Genomic DNA, 9,373 nt, shown 5'->3' with positions numbered 1-9,373 from the left:
AAGGAGGGAAGGAGGGAGGGAAGGAAGGAGAGAGAGTGAAAGAAGGAGAGAGGGAAGGAGGGAAGGAGGGAGGGAAGGAAGGAGGGAGGGGGAAGGGAAGGGAGGGGAGGGGAGGGAAGGGAAGGGGAGGGAAGAGAAGGGAAGGGAAGGAAGGGGGGAGGGAAAAATAAAGCCAAAGAATTTGTAGTATAAACTCACTTGTATAAAAAAAAGAAACACCCAAATTCCGCTCATTTATACCACATGTGTAAACTCACAGAAGACTGGAAGAGTGCGTGTCAGACTGCCTGCAGTGCTGATTCTCACTGGGGAGCAGAGCAGATTTTCTACAGCAGGCTACAGCAGGAGCACAATAGGAAGCAGAGGGCACTAACAGCCTGAAGGAATGCCCATGATCTAAAGGGAATGAAATTTGGTGAACCAGTCGGGTCCCTGAACCTTGAACTAAACTCACAATACGGCAACATCGCACCAGCAGTCTCCCAGTGAGACTGGGTTGTGAGAGTAAGCACGGAGGAATTCTTGCCAGGGAAGAAACCCTAACTGCATCTTTCAAGCTAAGTAGCATCACCAAGCAAGGATGGCAGAAAACAACCTGAATATTATAGATATATCTAAGGGAAATATATTACTCCTAATAGCATGATTTGTGTACCCCGCTGTGTGTATACCCTGGAACATTATTCGTGGTACTCAAGGAAGATACTACAACTAATACACAATAGGTGTACATTGTTTGTTTATACCCCTTGTGTACACCATGGTACATTATTCACAGTATCCAAGGGAGATAGTGCACCTAATATCACAGTGGGTGTACACCCTGTGTATTCACCCTGGGACATTATTTGTAGTGCCCAGGGGAGATACTACTCCTAATATCACAGTGCGTGTACACTCTATTGTATGCCCTGGCATTATTCCTAGTATCCAAGGAAGATACTTCTAATACCACAGCAGGTGTATTCCCTGTATGTACACCCTGGGACATTATTTGTAATATCCAAGGGAGATACAACTCCTAATTTCACAGGGGGTGTACACCCTGTGTCTACACCCTGGGACACTATACCCAGTCTGTGGTATTTTGTTACAGCAACCCCACTGTAGTCATTTTTAATGTTGCAAAAGCCAAATAGTGACTAGAGGCCTGATGTTCCAGCTGACTCAGGGGAAATCACCCTCTGCATCACACTTTGTCCAAAGCCTCAAGACCCTGACCCAGCCTCTTTATTCACATAAATCCCCTCCTCCCTGCCCCTTCCTCCCCGGCCAGGATCTTCATGATGTTTGTTCTTACAGCCACTGCCTTCATATCCTTCCTACACCACCTAGTTTTCCAAGCTGACACCTAAGCTTAATGTGACCTGGAAAGAGGAGGGACACACAGACTTGCACATTCACCCTGAAGGGCAGGAAGTCTGAAAGGACTGGAATGCTCTGGGATTTGGGTAGCCTAACTGATACTGTTGTGAACTATGTATTTTTTAAAGGTAATGAGAACTCATCTAAAAGCTTGTTTCTCACTCTGTGTCACAGTTCATTGTAGAATCTGAATGTTATAATAGAAAGGGACTGAATTAAGATGAGAAAAGAGACAAGAGTGAAGGATGGGCATAAAGGCAGAGCTGTTTGAAGCTGTTCATTGGTTCCACACACATTTGAGTGCCCACCATGTGCAGGGGCTACAGATATGGTGGAGAACAAAACCTACACAGTCACTGACTTCAGGAAACTTCTGTACACACAGATGCACACATACACTTGTACATACACACTGCAATATGCAATCACAAACTGTAGGAAGTTCTATGAGGAGAACGTGCCAATAACTTTGAGAGTGAGCTCAGTGTGATCTGCTCTGGTCTGGGTGGCAAAGAAGGCTCGCCTGAGGCGGGCCTGAGTCTGTGTCACATGGAATCCATGGTCTCTCAGCTAACACTCACCCCATTCTACTTCCTCCCCACCACCAGGGCCAGAAGCCTAAAGACTACATTTTCCAGACTCCCCTGCCAGCTGATTATGCTCATGGAAGGCACTGGCAGGATACTGGAAAGTAGGAGGCAGGGAAAAGCCATGTTTTTTCTTGATTCTAGCAGTGACAGCAGCAATAGCAGCCGCAGCAGTGATAGCACTGACAAAAGCAACAATGGTGGTGGTGGCAAAAGTGCCGAGAGGAACTGAGAGCTCCTGAGTTCCTGCTTGGGCAGTCAAGTTCCAGCAGCAGCCTCAGCAGCACAGCAGTCATGGGCTCTGGGCAACACTGCGCTCGCTACTGTGCACTCAGCCCTAGAGGTGAAGTGGCATCCTAAAATTACCAATCTTTGAGTCATTTTGCCTCCCTCTTTGCTCTCCCACCTTTCCAAGACCTCTGTTACCAATTTCCTGAATTGAACTCCCTATTTTAAAAACCTAGAGTAGTTTTGCTTCCCTGAATAAACAAAATATTCCAAAAATAGCTCCAGGAAACTGACTCGAAGTTAAGATCTGGGATTGGTTATCTGAGTTGGCTTGCATGAGATGATGACCTAAGTGCAAGTGGAAAATAAGATACTGGTAGTCCATGGGATGCTGTAGCAAATGGTTAGTTAAATGAACACTGCTGGCTGCCTGAGATGAAGTGCATGTGGAAGGCAAGGCTTCCTTCTCCCTATGGAGACCAAGTGGTGGTTGCAACTGACTATTTTGGAGGGACCAATAAATACAAAGACTCTGGATGAACTGGCTGTTTCTGAATGCACTGGTGAGTTCACAGAAAGAAAACTACAAACTTGGGGCTTAAGTATCCCAGCTAATGCCATGGTCCAAGAACCAAAAAGCTTTGATAGCACCAAAAGAGCCTCTTATCTCTTAAACGCCGAAGAGCCAATTTAGCTAAAAAGACAGACCTTTAATCTGATCCTGTAGGTTGCAGAATTATAATAACAGACTTACCAGATCTCTTATGTGACCTATGAGTGTATAATCAATCAACCAATCAAGTTACTGCTGTAGGTCTTGGGCATAAAGGTAAACAAGGCCAATAGTGCTTCTACCGTCAAAGAAGTCCACACCAACATCTGGAAGAAAGGTATTCCAAGCAGAGGGAAGAGCAAGTGCAAGGCACTGAAATGGAGTCAGCTTGGTGTGTATGAGGGACCGAATAAAGGTCATCCCGGAAGGCAGTGAATATGGAGGACAGTAGAGGGAGATAAGGCCGGGGAGACAGGCAGGAAGCTGGTCTAGCAAGGTCACTGCAGGCTATTGTGAACAGTTGTTTTATTCTGGTCTAATAAAAACTATTTGGAAGTGCTAAGCAGGTGGTGTAATGCAATACAATTCTGACACTAACCACCCAGAGTCAGCACTGACTCCACAAGCCAAAGGGCACAGTCTCCAACAACACTGTCCCTGTTTAGACACCAGCTGCAAGTTTGAGGGTCTTCAGACCACCCACACTTCTGACCAACTAGCTACGAATTCTAAGATTTTCATGGCTCCCTCAGGTTTTTCATTGTTAGAATGACTCACAGAACTCCCATGAACTAAAGTACACAGGAGAGGACTGATAATTACAGTTTTATGATAAAGGATACAAATCCAGAACCAATTGAACAGAGAGATCTGGAAGGGTTCCACACATAGAGCTGTGCCCTCTTTCCCCATAGAATCAGGGCATGTCATCCTCCCAGCACCAACCAGGAAGCTCCACTAAACTTTGTGTGGAGTTTCTATTATGATTTCATTACCCAGGCATGTTTGAATGAATTATTGGCCCACATGATTAAACTCGATCTCCAGCCTCCCTCCCTTCTCCGGAGATCAGGCTGATAGCACATGGCTCAAAGCTCCAACCCTCTAATCTCATGGTTGGTCTTTCTGGCTTAGTCTACCACCATCCTGAATCATCTCATTCACAGAAGCTGTCTAGGGGCCTAGCATGAGTCACCCCATTAGCATAAATGATCAGGACCCAGCACGGATAACAAAGACACTCTTATCACTTGGGAAATTCCAATGATATTAGAGGCTCCATGCCAGGAACTAGGACAAAGACCAGACAAATTATTATATAATAGCAGGAGATTATCATAATCTGAGTTAAATTTTAGAAAGATCACTGGAGCTACTATATGGAGGAGTTGACAAGAAGAGGCAAGAGTGGTGCTTACGGTAGCATTCTAACTGGTCTGTTCCTAGGAAGACACCTTGGCTGTCTTTGGACTGCCTAGTCTCTCTCAGTCCATTTTCCAAATCTGGTTCCCTAGCCTTCTCATTGATTCTATGAGCTACATAACATCCTCAGAGTAAATATTTTCTGCTAAGTTAACTAGAAGTGGTTTCTGCTGTTTTCTACCCAAAACCCTAACTGTTACATACTCTCTCTTTCCCTTTCTACCATTAGGCTGCCATAGTTTCTCTTCCACAAAATAGAATGTGGCTGACCCACAGTTCCTAAGTTACATGTTCATCTCCAGACACCCACACGGGTTTTCAGTTCCATTTCCAAATTCTTAGGGAAGAGAATTTGGTCACTGCATTTTAGGTCATAGGTATTCTGTTAGTCCAATCAAGTGTGGCTAAGAAAGCAGGGTCACGTAGCACAAAATGGTTGCTAGGGCTTCATGTGCCCAAAATTATTGTTTAGAAGAACAGACACCCCAAATATTGCTTCCTACAAATAGATGGAAAAAGAGTGAATTTTAAGAAGGAAAACATGAGTTGATGATGCATAGAAGCTGGAATGGCTGAGGCGTTTTCAAACAATAGGAAAGATTCTGGCCAACCAACCAGAGCAGAGGCATCTGATAGGAAGTGGAGGAGGTGTGGGCTTGACTGGGAAGTGTGAAGCCATTCTATGGAGGCCCTGAACATCTGGCAGAAAAGTTTCAACGTGTGAAGAAAATTGGAAGCCACTGAACTTGTCTTGGCTGGGGAAGATTCTGAAAGGTTTTATCTAAACAGCAGAAGCAAATTGAATTGGAGGGGTCATGAGTTTTGGAGTACATTGGAGGTGATGATACAAAGAGTGAGAGACAGACATTAAGATTTTTTTAAAATAAGATCATCATTTGCTGTGTATGGAAAATGAAAGAGAAATAAATCATAATTGTGCTCACAAAATTAGTTAATGAGAAAGTACCATGAATTGCAAAGCTTATAAACACCCAATTTGTGATTCTCTTCTTAAAAAGAGTAGCCAGTTGCATATAGAGCTCTTTCTGTGCTTGTTCCTCTGGTAGCCTCTACCCACTGAGAAGCAATAGCAATAGCATGGCCTGGGACAGCAAAGAGCTCTCAGATCTAATGAATAGCTTTTTTCTTCTTTAAGGAAATCACACATTTTTGCTGACTCAGTTCAGAGTAACCACTATGGGAAATTCATTTTTCATATGCATGCGCATCCTTTGTAAGGGCCTTTTCTCCCTCTTACCTCTTATCTAACTTTTGCTCAATTATCTCAGAAAAAAAATGTACTGTTTTGTCCCCTTTTTCTTCCATTTGTAAGCCAAAGAAAAATGACCCTAATCATGAATGATCAGCCTAAAGTAGTGCCAGTGTTACATCCATATGAGGAAAAAGGAAAGCCATAAATTTGAAAGTGAGATTTAATGTCATAAAGAGCCAGTAGCATCAAATTAGAAGGTCCTGGAAATGGCCCAAATTTCCCTTTGGAATCTCCAGCACAGTACTCATTTTCAGCCCTTAATTAAATCTGCTTTCCACTGTGCTTTTCATTCACCATTTAGTAAAAATGAAAACCTTTCTTAAAAAATTTCAGAGATGGGAGATTAAATTACTTACATAAATGCTAATATGGCAATGGAAATTTTTGCTAAATTTTTTCTTGTAAATACCTGATATGGCATCAATATAAATGAGTATGAATGACTTTAGTGGACTAGCCTGGGTACCCACCAGCATTTATAATACCATTTTTATGAGAAAATGCATTCTATCTTCAAGCAAACAAACTTGCAAGCTGATTTCTGGAAGCCTAGTTTTTGAAAGTTGAAGACTGTTTAATTCAACAAAACTATTCTAATGAGAAATATGAAATTGTATAATTATTTTAAGTATGAAATTGTGTAATCATTTTCAGTATGAAATTGTATAATTATTTTAAGTAAAATAATGGAGAATTCCAACACGTTAAGTTTAATGCATGTGACTTCCTTTTCTCACCACTTATTTGTTTTTGACAAGCAGCCAGTTCTTTATTTGTTGTTCTTAATCTGTCATTATGAATTCTGCCAGCTTACAGAGTAAAAAAAGATAAGCTGGAGGTAGGGGTTTGGCTGCATGAGTTTTCTAAATATATTTATTAATGCTTCTTAAATCATCTTCAAAGCTGGGCATCTCCCTCAGTTTGGAGCATCTTCTCACTTGGTTTAGCACCACGATCTCACTTTTATTGTCCCTATAGCCAGATGCAGCTGCATTTATCTACATTTTTTAAATGAATGAAACTCTTTAACTTGTTGACATTTTGGAGAGTCTAAAATGTCTCATTTAAATTCATCCTCACAACTACATCTGCATGGGTGGCAGTTGAATTAGCCCCACTTTGTAGCAGAGTTGATTTTCAAGAGAAATGTTTGAGTGAAAATGAAGGGTTTAGAAAGCCTTATTATTGGGTGAAACTATTTTGGTTTCATTCAAGTTTCCAACTGAAATTTCAAGTCAGGGCCATGAGACAAAACTACAAGAGCAAAATGGAACAAGAGTGCAGCCGCATTTCCATCAAAGATGGCCTGTAGGATACTTCCCCAGTAACTGGGTGATTTTCTTTTGAACTTTTAGCTATGGTGACGAAAGATCAGAAATTCTGAAGCTATGAGACATACTTCAAAAAACTATGAGACAGCTTCCCAATTACCCACATTGTGTGATGTGAATAGTATCCATTCATTGACATTTATTGGAAACTTACATGTGTAAAGCTCTGTGTGGTCAATGTTAGAGGAATACAGAAAGGAATAAAATTCAGTGTACCCTCAAGGAGCTTACAATCTGGAGGGAAGGCAATTAACTATAATATAAAGCATGTAGTACTTCTGAGAAGAAGTATACTAGAATAGAAAAGTAAGCAAAATATAGAAACGTAGAATACAGAAAATACAGAAAGACAAAGTTCAAAATACAGAAAGACAAAGTAGGGAATGATTAGTTCTAACTAAGTGGCACAGGGAAAAGTAGTGAGGTGGGTCCTAATGGAAGTGAGTCCATGGATAGCATAAGCAAAAACATGGAGGTATGAATGGCATATTCAGTGAAGGGCAAGTAGTACAGTGTGGCCAGCATGGGGCAGTGACCAGCATGGTATATAAGGAAGGCATAAGGTAAGTTGAGACTAAATCCTAGAGGGTTGTAAGGTCCCAGCCAGGAACTGAATCAGGTAACTTGGGCAACAAGGAGCCACTGACGATTCTGAGGGGATAAAACCATCTGACCTGTATCAAATAGAAAGATAACTCATGCAACAATGAAGAAAATGTTGAAGTTGGAAATTTGATATGTCATGAAGCTATTGAAATAATCCAGAAAAGTCAAAAGCACTTAAATAATAGCAGAATCAAGGTATTGGACTGGGAAGAATGGCCAAGGGAAGAAAGGGCAGAACTTGGCAATTGATGACTTGGATGTCAAGAGACCCTGGAGTTTTGAGAGAATGGAGAACAAGCAATGGAAGATGACTGAGGCTTCTGGCCCAAGTGAAAGCAAGGGTAGAAGTCCCAATAGCCATGATAAGTAAATACAGCAAGAGGAACATCATGCAGGATGGAATGTTAAATTAAATGTGCTGAGTTTTAGTTACTGAAGAGAAATGCATGTGAAGATATCTATGAGACCACTGGAAATCTGTGTTACCCACAAGAAATTTAGAGGTAAATACAGGGGAGCCCCATCAGAAAGAGAATATGAGCAGGAAAAGATGGGAAGACAAAACTTTGAAGAAAGGTACATTTAAACAGTAAGCAGAGGCTGGGCATGGTGGGCTTACACCTGTAATCCCAGCACTTTGGAAGGCAGAAGCAGGAGGATAACTTGAGACCAGGAGTTTGTGACCAGCCTGGGGTCTTGAACCAACATGAAGGCCATCTCTACAAAAAAAAAAAAAAAAAAATTTGATTAGCTTGTCTAGGTGGCCATGCTTGTAGTCCCAGCTACTCAGGAGGCTGAGGTGGGAGGATCACATAAGCCCAGGAGATAGAGGTTACAGTGAGCTCTGATTGCACCACTACACTCCAGTCTGGGCAACACAGCAAGACCCTGTCTCTTAAAAGAGAGAGAGAGAGAGAGAGAGAAGGAAACAGGAAGAATCATAGAGAAGGCATTGTCCAAGATGTAGTGAAGAGACAGTTGTTCTTCCTCGCAGCTAAAGGATGGGGTACAGGGAGGCATGGAGTTTGAAAACTCCTCCAATTAAAAGCTCTTCAAGATTGCTACCTGTAGCAATTCAGTGCTATGGCTACCTCAAAAGACTTAAACGGGGTCTCTCTCCTTAGGAACAGAATTCTGTCCCTAAGCTCTCCTCCATACTCATAAGAGACTCAGAAGCATCTCCTCTTGGTCAGTCAGTTATGGTGAAGAAAACTACCACATTCCTGAGGCTCTTTTCAGTCTTTCATATGATTTTATTTTCTTCCTTCAACCATAATAATATGATATCCAAATTTTGTCTTAACTGGTGAGTCTGTAAACACAGGCTATCCATCCCATTTACAGACTTTTTGAAATGATCCCACCACGGACCCTCTGGTCATCCAACCCAAGTTGTCCCCTTGCCTGGCGTTATCTTCACTATATTGTGCAGCCACTTCGTTGAATCTCATTCCAGACTTTAACTTTTCCATGGCTTCCATGATTTTGCCATGTTTTTCATATGGAATGTGTCTGACCTTTACTGCATTGCCACCACCTTTGAGACCTTGAGCCTTCTTGTCAGACTGTCACTCCCAGAGACTGCTCCCCGTTTCCCTGTTTTTCCAGAACCACTTTTTCCTTTGGGTGGCATCTTGGAAACTTGCTGTTGAACTCTCCGTGAGACTGTTATGGGATGAATTAAGCAGAGAATAAATCTAGAAGCTTGGTAAAGCTGAAGTTACCAACTTTTTCCCCTTTAATTAATGTGTCTGGGTCAGGGATGGTGGCTCATGCCTGTAATCCTAACACTTTGGGAGGCCAAGGCAGATGGATTACTTAAGGTCAGGCATTCAAAACCAGCCTGGGCAACATGGTGAAACCTCATCTCTATTAAAAATACATAAAAATTAGCCAGGCGTGGTGGTGAGCACCTGTAATCCCAAATACTGGGGAGGCTGAGGCAGAAGAATTGCTTGAATCTGGGAGGCAGAGGTTGCAGTGACCTGAGATCATGCCACTGCACCCT

The 9,373-nt window shown here is 42.2% G+C and overlaps 1 protein-coding gene and 1 pseudogene across 2 annotated transcripts in view; both read right to left on the bottom strand.

Annotated features, from left to right (window-relative positions):
• The window catches only part of CNIH3 (cornichon family AMPA receptor auxiliary protein 3), a 287,496-nt gene that overhangs the window by 176,116 nt on the left and 102,007 nt on the right, over nucleotides 1-9,373 (bottom strand). The gene's annotated exons all lie outside the window — the stretch shown is intronic.
• Nucleotides 8,603-9,016, bottom strand: LOC119470835 (annotated as a pseudogene).

The sequence above is a fragment of the Cebus imitator genome, unplaced genomic scaffold, assembly GCF_001604975.1.
Source record: "Cebus imitator isolate Cc_AM_T3 unplaced genomic scaffold, Cebus_imitator-1.0 Scaffold42, whole genome shotgun sequence".
NCBI lineage: Eukaryota > Metazoa > Chordata > Mammalia > Primates > Cebidae > Cebus > Cebus imitator.
This window is presented reverse-complemented; position numbering and strand designations above follow the sequence as displayed.